General features: G+C 44.1%; 1 pseudogene; it reads left to right on the forward strand.

Moving 5' to 3' along the window:
• LOC142431025 (ADP/ATP translocase 2 pseudogene) overlaps positions 1-12358 on the forward strand; it is a 31074-nt pseudogene that overhangs the window by 307 nt on the left and 18409 nt on the right.

The raw sequence follows: 12358 nt of genomic DNA on the forward strand, positions 1-12358 counted from the left end.
GCGAGGCCGGCGCGGCCACGCCCCCAACGGCCGTGGCGGGCGCTGCGGGTGCGGGAGCGCTTTCCCTTCGGCCCGCCGACCTCCACCTGGCTCCCCGTCTCGTCTGAAGGCTCTTTAGTGCGGGGCCCGAGTTTCTGGGTCATCCTCCTGGGCAGTGCTGCTCTACCTGCCTCATGCCGCGACCCTGCAGTCCCGTTCCTCATGTGGTGGTGACCCCCCAGCCATAACATTATTTTCGTTACGACCCATCACTGTCACTTGACTACTGTGATGAATCGGGAGGCCCCTGCGAAAGGGGCGTTCGATGCCCCCCCCAAGGGGTCGCGACCCACAGGTTGAGAACCGCTGCTCGAGTGTCTTAGGCCCCACTGTCCTACCGCGGGCCCGAGTCGGTTCGGTGACAGTTGAGCAGTGTTCATAAAGCATGTGCCTGTGAGGCCTATACAAGAAGAAAGCGAGAGGGTCTTTTTTGATGAAAGAAAACCTTGATGGATGACGTTTCAATTAATGTAGACGTGTTCGTGTTCGGCACAGCCCATACTGGGTGCAACAAGTCAGAGGGCAGGAGGAACCCTTTCTCATAATTTGAAAAGGGTTAGGACGCGATTTACGGAGCTCCGATGGGAGAGCAAAGAATGTAAACTTCATGTAGGAGTATGTTTAAGGAAGCTGGCTGGCCTTGGTGGAAAATGGCTTTAAGCAATCTTAGAGAAGATATAAGAGCCAGGATATGTGGATTCGACTTCTTTGTTATCCTTCGGTGGCATTTTACCACACAATGATAAGATCACAGTGCTCAGTTGGAGGGAGAAGGTCAGGACTGGACTGAGTATTCTTGGAGCAGGAAATGCGAAGAGGTGAGACTAAGATGGTGAAACTCGGAATAGAGATGAAGGGACAGTTACAGACTGAGAAATTGACAAGATTTCCTAGTAGGTTGTTTTGTTTTGTGCTTTAGTAATAGATTGGATGCTGGGGTGTGAAGCAAAGGAATTATCTTCCAAACTATAGCCAGACTGATCTTTTAAGAATAGGAAAGAGATGGCTTTCAAGTGCCATTAAAGATGAAGTCCAATTCCTATTCTAATATTTTTCTCCGCACTTGCTCCATTTCCCTACCAGCCTTTTAGCATGAAGTCTTTTAAAGCCCTCAGAATCACTTTCTCTTCCTATGCTTTCATCCATGGGTCACCCTCCACTACCCACCCCACATCACCAGCACTTCCTCCAGGAAGTCTTTAATTTGGCTGTACCTGGTTTGCACACCCCCGACATACACACACACCACCTGTTTGTCTTGCCTTTTTGAAAACAGAAGCTCAATCAAACTTACTATTGTTTCTCCATCATCCTTCGTACAATGTATGTGTTCAGTAACATTTTTACCATGAGTGTTATACCAGAACTGATTGACTTAATTTCTGCACGTTTTATGTGAGGGAGAAGCTATTTGAGAAAAACAGGTTAGAGATTCGTTAAATGAATAACATCAAGGCTTTGACTCTTAATGATAAAAATCGGCCGAGCCAATAATAGAAAAGGGTTAGGCTGAAAGGAGGGTTGCTAGTTTGGGGAATAAATGATTCCATTTAAAATAAGTAGATACCTGGAATGATATCTAAAAATATTTCTTCTTCACTCAAAAATGTATACCCTGAAGTTGTCTTAAAGTTAGCTCGCCTGCCTGAGCATGATGCTATTTTAACACCAGTCTCTGTGGGATCAGATTTACAACACATACTGGAAAGATTAGATGGAGACTCTATGGGGTAATGAGTTTGGTAATGAGAGAGGGTCAAATGGTGTACAAGAATGTAATCAGTATCACAATGTAAATGAAAAACTGTTTTACTATGTAGGCTCTCAATAAAATTAGGAAAATCTTCCCTTTAAAGAAAATAAAATTATAAATAGATACATAAGCATTGAAAATAATGGATTCAAGTTAGGCTGTCAGGGTAAAAAAAACATAAACATAAAACCTGTAGGCATCCTGTAAATGCTCTCCACCTCTTAATAACCCACCGTGGGGTTTCCCCGGGGTAGAATTTCTCAGCAGCTGATTGCCAGGTCTTTTTTCCCATGATGCCTCTTGTAGTTTTGACCTGCCAACCTGATGTTTAGCAACCCAGCACCTCACCTGTTTACCCAGGGACTCTGAGGGTAGAATATGTTCATGAAGCCTATAAGTCCTGAGCTTTGAGGAGATCTCTGACAAAGCCAGTGTTAAGGAAACTTGACGTTACTCAGCCTGCTTTGTTTGTTGGTTCTTGTTTGGTTTGTATTTTTGTCTTAAGAATGGAATGTGACCGTGTCAAAATAGAATTGAGTTTTCCATGTATTACGCCACGGTCCTCTTTCACAAGGTGCTTGTTCTCTGTCAGGCTCAGTTCCTCATCTATAAAACAGACATTGACTTTTGCTGATTGCTCGAAGGATGAGAGAAGCCAACTATATTGTGCCAAGTTCTCCAGAAATGTTTTTGATTTTTTTTTTCAGAAATGTTGTATTAGTATTCACTTCAAAGACTACCGTTTATTAAGTATCTACATTCAGGGGCTAAATATGAGATGGAAATAATAGCCAATAAGTTCACCCAAAAAATGAATGGTCTGAAACAAAATAGGATAACAGATGAGGAAAAATGGAAAGGAAAATATGATTCAAGGAAAAGTGAGACCCTGAGAAGCCACAGAGGGGGCTCATGGAAAGAGAAGTGGGGAAAAGACACGAAGAATGCGAAGATCATCCTCTCCTGACCCCATGTCCATTCTCCCCAAAACCACCACATAATGTCGAATTACCCAATAAGCAAAGTGAGCTTACTTGTGTTTACTTACCAATATGTGGTACACATCTGTCTCTCTCCCATCCCTACAGCATCCTCTTACAGACTCACAGCCTCTTCAAATTTACACGCTCTGACCAGGATCGATGGAGCATCTGTAAGCAATGTGAATTAGGAAGCAAGCACAAATAAGCTCATGCTTACCTTTCTTATTGGGAAATCTGCCCCTACCTCTATAGTACACCTCTCATGATCAGAGCAATTCATTATGTTCACGGATTGTTTGTGCTGACTCCTGTCTTTAAACTATAAATTGCAAAAACCTTGCTAAACAGCATGGTTCTAGAAGCAGCTCCTAAACACTGAGGTTTGCATTGGTGAAAAAAGCCCCCCCACCCCCACAAAATCACAGCCATTGAGGCAATTCCAACTCATGGTGGCCCTATGGACAGAGTAGAACTGCCCCTGTGGGTTTATGAGACTGTACATCTTTATAGGTAAACAGCCTCATTTTCTCCCTCAGAGCAATTGATAGGTTCCAAACACTGACCTTGTGATTAGCAGATCAACATGTAGCCCACAGGCTGACCTTCCTCCCAGCATGGCATAACCAACGGCTCTCACAGAAGGATTTAACATGAGGCCTGGCAGAGTGAACTGAGCCCTGCTTCAAAGGTGCCTACACCCTTGAACTGAGGACTGGGGCGCTCAGATGGGAAGAGAAGCACAGAGTGGCTGCCCCGGACCTGTGGGCGCGGTGGGCATTAGAGCTTGGGAGGAACTCCCATATTGGTGGGAGTCTAATTGAAAGGGACCCAGATCACCATATATTGACTACCTCGATGCCCCCCCCACCTTGCAGCGATATGACCAGTTTTGATCTGTCGGCTAGGGGTTTGAACTTGGAAGAATTGATCCAGCAAGTTCCCCTCCTGGCACCTACCCCCATGCTAAGGGTAAACGGAGCTCAATTGAACAGAAGACTGAACTGTGTGAAGCAACAACTCATGGGTTGTGGTTCCTGGTGGAACTGCCCTGGCATAGACTCCTCATAGATACGTGTCCAGAGTGATGTGTCATTGGAAAAATTAATGATGTTGCCAGTACAACTGCCTTATACCCCAGGGGAGATGATTGACAATGTTATACTTTTCTGTTTGTATGGGTCTTTGTTTTCCTGCCTTTATATTGTTTGTTATTACTTGTGTGTTTGTCTTTTGTTGTTTTCAAGTTGGTTTGTTGCTGTTGGTGGGGTAGTTGGTCTTAAGGGGTTTTGAATTTGCCATAATACCTGAGTCCTGCATTTCCCAGGGACAAGCAGATGGATTCTGCCCTGCTTGATACTCACCCTCAGATAATGATCACTGAAGATTAGGGTGCTACAGCAAAGTATGGTGAAGAAAGCAGATGGTGCCCGGCTATCAATCAGAATAGTGTCTGGGGTCTTAAAGGCTTGTATTCAAACAAGAAGCCATCTAAGTGAGAAGTCAACTAAGTCCATATGGAAGAAGCACACTACCTTTTGTGATACAAAGAAAGCAATAACAAAATTCAAATATTAGCCCAAATTACAATATCTAATTTGTAAAAGCCTATGCCGGCAGTGGGAGCCCAAAACCCATCTTCAGAGTATCTAGTCAGATTAAGCCTCTGGCAGATCCCCTTTGGATACAGGCAAGGGTCTCAAACAGCTTCACTATCAGAGATTACTGTGACCTTGATTATACTGGATCGAACTGGATACTTGGTCAGTTGACCTCCCTCTTGAAATTGCTCTAGGTGCAAGTATGTCTTGCTTGTGTCATGACAAAAATTTCCTCCCTGGCCTTTTCAATATTCATGGTGGTCTTTTCTTTCTTAATCATTATTTGTATTTTTATTTCTGTATATTATTATTATTTTATCCTTAAGCACTTTGAGTTTGTTTTTTACTGTCTCTATAGGGTTTTCCAGCCTGTGAAGCACCGGAGTAGCAGATGCATAGAGATAAGAACTGTTAAAATAGAAAACCTGTTGCCAGGGCTTATAGGGAGGTAGGGATGGATGGGCGTTCGGGAGGTCTAGGAGGTTGGGGGACCAATGTATGTGGGACGGGGGAGGGAGCACTAGAACTGATGATGATTACACAACTCATTTTAAAAGCGATTTAACTAGGGGGGTATTCAAAAATTGATTGTGGTGATGATTGTGCAACTCTTCTTGATATGACTGAACTATTGAATTGTGGGATATGTGGATTAAATGCCAACAACAATGTACCCACAACACCATGAGGGCTCTTTTGAGGTGAACAACCATCTGTAAACTATATCCACATTCATTCAGCCATGAGGGTAAAAGGCATGCATTAGTTTGTGGTTCAAAAAACAAACAGTTCTTTGGATTTGGCAATTCCTACACACACTCGTAGGAGCCTCGATGATGCAGTGATTTGGCGCTCAGCTGCCACCTGAGAGGTCATCAGTTTGAACCCACTAGATCAGTGGTTCTCAACCTTCCTCATGCCACGACCCTTGAATACAGTTCCTCATTTTGTGGTGACCCCCATCCATAAAATTATTTTCGTTGCTACTTCACAACTGTAAGTTTGCTACTGTTATGAACGGCAAATATCTGATATGCAGGATGTATTAGGCGGCCCCTGTGAAAGGGTCATTCGACCCCCAAAGGGGTCGAGATCCACAGGTTGAGAACCGCTGCACAGGGTGGATTCACAGGAGAAAGATGTGACCATCTGCTTCTGTAAAGATGACAACTTTGAAAAGCAATTCTCCACAGCCCTCTAGTCCCAATGCATCAAGCTGACTTCATAAGCAGTGTAAAATACTCACTATTGGGTAGTTCAAAATCACCTTTGGTCGATTTTTTTTAAGTAGGGTGCATATTTTTCTTTGTGTCAATGTTTTCTCAATTTGGCAAAACATGGAAAAAAGATGAAAATACTAATCATTTTGAAATTTTTCTTTTGTTCTCCCATCAGTTTTGCCTCTCATGAGAGAAGAAAAGAGAAAGGAGGGTTAAGCCAGTGTTTTTCAAACTTGAGAAGTTGTGGACCCCTCTTCAGTCCCCTCAGGGATTCAAGAACCCTAGTCTGGACAACCTCGGAGCCCCGGTGGCCCAGTGGCTAAGTACATGGGCTGCTAATTGAAAGGTCATCAGTTAGAGCTCCCAGCTGACCCATGGGAGAAAGGTAATGTCAAACTGCTTTGTAAAGATTACAGCCTTAGTAACCCATTTTACTTTGTTCTCCAGGATTGCCATGAGCCAGAATCAACACGAAGGCCCCAGGTTTAGTCTGGACAGCACGGCTTTAAAGCTTAAATTGTTCTGACTTCCAAGTATTATTTGATACCTCTTCAATTATGAACAGAAAGATTAACATCAACTCAAAAAGACAATGAATTGATCCAAGCAATCCCAAATACGCTTGTATTATAAAAAAAATACAAAAATTTAAATTTTTCATAGGCAACTCCTAAGATCCTAGAAACACAAGGATAAGTTACAAAAGAGAAAGAAAAAGAATGAGGGTTCCAGCTCATACACGCATGGTTTATTCCAAATAAACGCTGCTTAAACATGTCTTGGCCATCCAGGATGGCTGCAAAGTTATCTCAGTAAGATACTTGTCAGGGCGTCTTCCAAAATAAAGGGCCCACTCAAAAGAGCGGCTTCCAGAGACAGCTGGTGGGCTGGTTCAGTTCAAGGGGAGAAGTCAGCTCAAATGTCACAGTGACTGAGTGGGTAGGTGGGTGTGTGGAGGGGGGATTCCTAACAGGTAATCTTCATAGAATTTCTGAAAGGACACCAGGCAATCACAGGGCAAGAAGCTTAAAGAAAATGGAAATCTACCTTGGCGAGGATGCCAGGAAAGCTGTCCAAGCAAAGGTTCTCCCCTTGCAGCAATGCACCTGTCCGTTCTTCAAGGGCAGTGAGGGCTGTCCTAACTAGCATTCAGTCGGGAAACCTTCCCCATTAGCCCTACAAGCCTGATCTTTCTCCATCCAGTGTCTTTCTGTTTTCCAAACTCAAAGAACATTGGCAAGTAGCGTTATTTGTGCCCCTCGAGAACGCCAACACCGCCTCTTTGACCTGGTGAAGAGTCAAGAGCACAAAGCCTTCCTTCGGAGAAGGGTAAGCCACCTTCACCCGTGTATGGCCCGAGATGGAGAAGGCATGTGGCAGAACAATGCCTTCGCAGTTTAATATTTTGGTTATAAAGGCATCCTGGTGGCATAGTGCTTACGTGTTGGGCTGCAATCCACAGGGTCAGCAGTTCAAAACCACAAGCCACTCTGTAGGAAACAGACGGGACTTTCTACTTCCATAAAGAGTTACAGTCTTGGAAACTCACAGGGGCAGTTCTACCCTGTCCTATAGGATTGCTAGGAGTCAGAACTGACTCCATGGCAGTGAGGGTAGTTTTGGCATCATCATACCAATTCTTAGTATTTTCCCCGTATAGGAGTTAAGAGATTACCCAGCTCCCTTGAGGGCTGTTAAAACACACCGATAATTACATTCAATGACCCACAAGCTGGAATGTCATCCAGCACCTGCACCCCACCCCCACTGTCGCCCCCATGCTAAGATAGCTTGGAATGGAGTCAGACTGAGTGTGACCACCGTAGACTTGTCTCAAGACCCTTCATTCATAACTCTTGGAATCTATCAAACCTGAAGACCACCCTGCTTGCAGAAGAGGCTTTTTGTGAGACTCATTGCATGCTGCCCTTCTTGGGAATTGACTGCTATCACAATAAAACCTTACTTCATTGCCCCCCCCACACACACACACCCCGCAACCCACCCTGCTTAGAGCATTGGCTCTTCATGACCGTCTGACCGGTCGAGTGGTGACAATCCTAAGAGTAGAAGCGAGGCCTGGTGATCTACTTCCCAAAATCATCAATGACAACTCTGGGTAATAACAATCCAATCCCATTGTGCACGGAGTTACCAAGAGTTGGAGCTGCCAACTCACTTGCAGCTAACAAAAAAAAAAACAAGGAAAACTATGTCTTTAGCATGTACAGTGAGAGAACAAACTTTTTGTCTCCCCCATAGGTAAGTCTATAGACTGAAATGTCTCTTCAAACTCACCACCATCAAGTCAACTCTGACCCTCAGTGACCCTCTAGGTCAAGGTAGAGCTGCCCCTGTGGGTTTCCAAGACTGTAAAACTTTATAGGAGTAGAGAGCCCCGCCTTTCTCCTGTGGAGCAGCTGGTGGTTTCAAACTGCTGACTTCTCAGTTAGCAGCGCAATGTGCAACCACTGTACCACCGGGGCCCCTGAAATGTCTCTTACAGTTCTTATTTATTCTCAGAAGAAAGATGCATGTTTTCAACCAAGGATTCGCCCACAGGAGATCACAAAACTAGAGCCGTTGTGAAGGTGCCAACCTAATTTCGACATCTCATGTAGGAACACAGGCTGGGAGGACCCACGGGTGTCACAGGGCGAGTCCTATGTAAAACCAGGTTCCCTAAATTTTGGACCAGGTCAGTGGCACCTGGGACTGCATTCACCAAGCAAAAGTGGAGATGAGTGGCTTTAGAAACGGATTTATCCCTTCCATCCAGCATTCCTGATCGGAGATGAGCAGGACTGGGTTGGAAAGAAAGGCTCTCTTTGAACCCCTGCCCATCTTTGGCATCAAATTCCAATGGCAGTTATAAGTCACTCTGTAGTGTCTGTGGCCTATGAGTCTCATTAAACTTGACAGCCTGGACTAAGCTGAGCTTTGGGGAATAAAATGAAATGTGTGACTTTGGGGGTGAGACCAGGTGAAGAGCTTGGAGGACGTACGTAATAGCAAAGTGCAGGGCAGCAGTGGTTTGGAGTAAAGGACAAGCTGACAAAAGTGACAGCAGTGCCATTCCTTAGAGAGCCCTCCAAATCCTTGAGTAAGAGCACCTGTGCTCTCTAGGCTGCGGAGAACAGGAGAGCTAATATTGAGTGTGAGAGACTGGGTCTCAGGAGAACCATCGCGTGCTGCTTAGAAAAGTCCCGCTGCTTCTTGAACTCCTTGGTAAAATAAAAGCTCTTAAAACAGAAGCTCGCGGTCAAAGTGAGGCATAGTCTAATATTTCTAATAACTAGGTTCCACAATTTTCTAGGGACCAAAAAAAAAAAAAGAACAATAGCAGTAATAGGAAACCTGTCAGATGGAATCCTGCTACCCTGTCAACCAAAATGGCCTTTCTGCTGTTGTGGATGTCTGTCATGACTTTGTCAATGACATCTGACTCCTAAGGTTCATCTAGGAATGACCTGTTTCTTGTGGCCACGGCTCTCTAAAACTTTTTTATAGGTACGGGACAGTAGAGCAAATGCTTTGAAAATGATGAGGGCAAAGAATGTACAGATGTGCTTTACACAATTGATGTATGTATGGATTGTGATGCGAGTTGTATGAGTCCCTAATAAAATGTTTATAAATAAATGAATGGTACAGTGAATTACTTAACTCTATGACTTCTACAAATGGATTAGGTGGAACTATGCAAATGGGTTCTTGTAACTCCTCAAAGAAATTGAATGGCATTATGACTAATGCAAATAGGGTGCATGATGCTCTCATGGGAGATGCTCCCTTCAGTCAGCCCCAACTCACTGCGACCTGGACACAGCATAAGAAAACACTGCCCCGTGGGCACCATCCTCACTAATTTCATGTTTGAGCGTACTGTGTCAGTCCATCTCATTGAAGGTCTTCCTCTACTTCTGGGACTCTGCTTTACCAAGCACGATGTCCTTTTCCCAGGGACTCGTTGTTCCTGACAACAGGTCCTGAGTCCTGAGACTGAGTGTCACCAGCCTCACTTCCTTGAATCATTCTGACCGCACTTCCTCCAACAGTTTTGTTTGTTCTTCGGACAGTCCATGGTGTTTTCTTTATTTTTTTAAATCATTTTATTAGGGGCTCATACAGCTCTTGTCACTATACATACATCAGTTGTGTAAAACACATCTGTACATTCATTGCCCTCATTCTCAAAACATTTGCTCTCCACTTAAACCCTTGGCATCAGATCCTCATTTTCTCCCTCCCTCCCCGCTCCCCCCTCTCTCATGAACCCTTGATAATTTATAAATTATTATTTTGTCATAGCTTGCCCTGTCCAACGTCTCCCTTCACCCACTTTTCTGTTGTCCATCCCCCAGGGAGGAGCTCAGGGGAGAGAGGGAGGTAGGGGGAAGGAAGTGGTGTTAACAAACCCAGGGACAAGGGAACAAGTCCATGGTGTTTTCAATATTCTTTTCCAACATCATAACTCAAAGGCACCCATGCTTCTCCACTCTTCCTTCTTCATTGTGCAGCTTTTCCATACAGTTTGCTAGTGTCCTGACTGCAATCTCACAATATAACATTGCTCCACTTCACCTGGGCTGCCGTTCCTCCTTCCCTACTGGTTCTGCATTTTGTACTTGGACAAATGCTGCCCTTTTTGATTCAGAATGGTTGATTAGTCTAAGGAAGGTGCACAGTTTGGCGGAGGGGAGGGGGGGGAGACGGAGATGGAGCAGGACCAAGCAGCATTTCTGTTGTGCAGAAGGTCGCTATAGGTCAGAACCACCTCAATAGCAACAACAACATACTCAAGGTTTCGCTCTGTGTGCATGGGTCGCTATGAGTCAGAACCACCTTGATAGCACCTAACCCCACACCGCCACAACCACAACCACATACTCAAGGTTGTGCTTTGGCTCTCATGGGTTTGTTTCCATTTTCTTCAGCATCAATTTGAACTTATGTTCATATGCGTCTGTTCCGCAGTGGGAACCTGGCCCTGTTGACTGATAACACTGAGCTGCTATATCATCTTCCTACAAGTGTAGTTGATTTGATTCTTGTGTATTCCATCCAGCAAGGTCCAAATATATAGTCACCATTTATGTCGTTGAAAAGGATATTTGCAGTAATAAATCCTTGATCTTGCAAAAAAAAATCTATCATGGAATCTCTGATATAGTTTCCAGCACCAGAACAATATTTTCCAACTACCAGTCCTTCATTGCTTCTGATTTTCTCACCAGTAATTATCAATGCATACTGATTATGTGTTTGCTCAGTTTCAATGTATAGTCACTTAGACTATATCTGGTTTCTCTCTGCTCCAGTCTAAGTGACTTAATTTATTCCTTCTTCAATTGTTTCCAATTCAGAGCTCATTTTGTAATTTTATTTTCACTATTTTGCACTTTTAGTTTTAAATATATCAGACAAGGAATTTCTTTACCTGATTTTGGAGAGATCTTTGTCACCCTTTCCTCAAGTTCTTTCTAATAATAAACAAACCCCCTTATCAGATCCTTTTTATTTTTCACCTAACAATGTTCTCCATAGAGAATTTCTTTGTTTCTCTCCAAGATGTATGAACATTTGAAAAATCAGTGGGGGGCTGGCCCCAATCCCAACTACTAAGTGGACACCTTTCTCTTCCCGCAACAGAATTTATTTCAAAGAATGGCATTGAATCTGCAGCTCTGAGAGAGGGACATATCTGATCGGAGCACAAGGGTGCTGATGAAGGGGGAGGAGGAGAGGGTGGAGTCCATGCTGGCCCACAAGGCCGTGAGGAGGATGTTCCCAATTAGAGCAGCCAGTCCACAGAGAGGACCACGTGGCCAGCCCCACTATGAGACATGACGCCCCTCACTGGCCCATAGCCCTACATGGGACAACATCAGAGACACAGTGTGGGAATTGCACCTGATCTGATCCCGCCACACCGAGGCAAAACACTAAGGGGGTGTGCTATAGTTTATTGTGCCAGCCTGGCCGATAAACACAAGTAGGATCAAATGAAGGGCAGAGGGATAAATGGCTTGATGAGCCTCACCTTGGTTGTTCTGTGCCTCAGTTTAAAGGGGACTGTGTCACTGTGGACTCTGTCTCTGTAAGTTGAAGTCCCTTTAAGCCCACATGATTGGAATGTTCATCTCTGGAGCTGGGGACTGACAGTTGTTGACAGTTGGGGACCGGCCTTGCTGTTTGCTGCCTGTATATATATAGCCCAGCTCTCTCTATAGAAGGGGACTGGCAACTGGCAGCTCTCAAGCCTTGAAGGACTGTTAGTGTCTCACTGCTATATAATTTAACTGTTAATTTCTTGTATTATCTATCTGTATATAATTTAACGGTTCATTTCTTGAATTATATATTTATCTTTATAAATATATTTATATATAATTACTAGCAATCTGGTTTGTCTCTCTAGAGAACCCTGTCCAATACAGGGTGCAACAGAACAGCAAGGGAATGGAGCGGCAAGGTCCCCAGGGAATGCTGAAGGTGGACTTTGGGGCCAGCACGTGATGCCCCAACAGACTGGACTGGAAAACGCTCCTAAAGGCCAACAAACGATCCTTGAACTAAATACAAGCTTTTCTTTCTTCTTGTGTTTTGTTTTGTCATTGGTTTGTTGTTACTGTTTTGCTGTATATTGTTGCTTGGTTTTGTTCTGTCTTGTTTTTGTGCATGTTATTATCTCCACAGGTCTGTCTAAATAAGATAGGCTGGATGAACAATCTGAAGGAGAAAACAATGGGACCAAGCAACAAA

This window comes from Tenrec ecaudatus, chromosome 17 (assembly GCF_050624435.1).
Source record: "Tenrec ecaudatus isolate mTenEca1 chromosome 17, mTenEca1.hap1, whole genome shotgun sequence".
Lineage (NCBI taxonomy): Eukaryota > Metazoa > Chordata > Mammalia > Afrosoricida > Tenrecidae > Tenrec > Tenrec ecaudatus.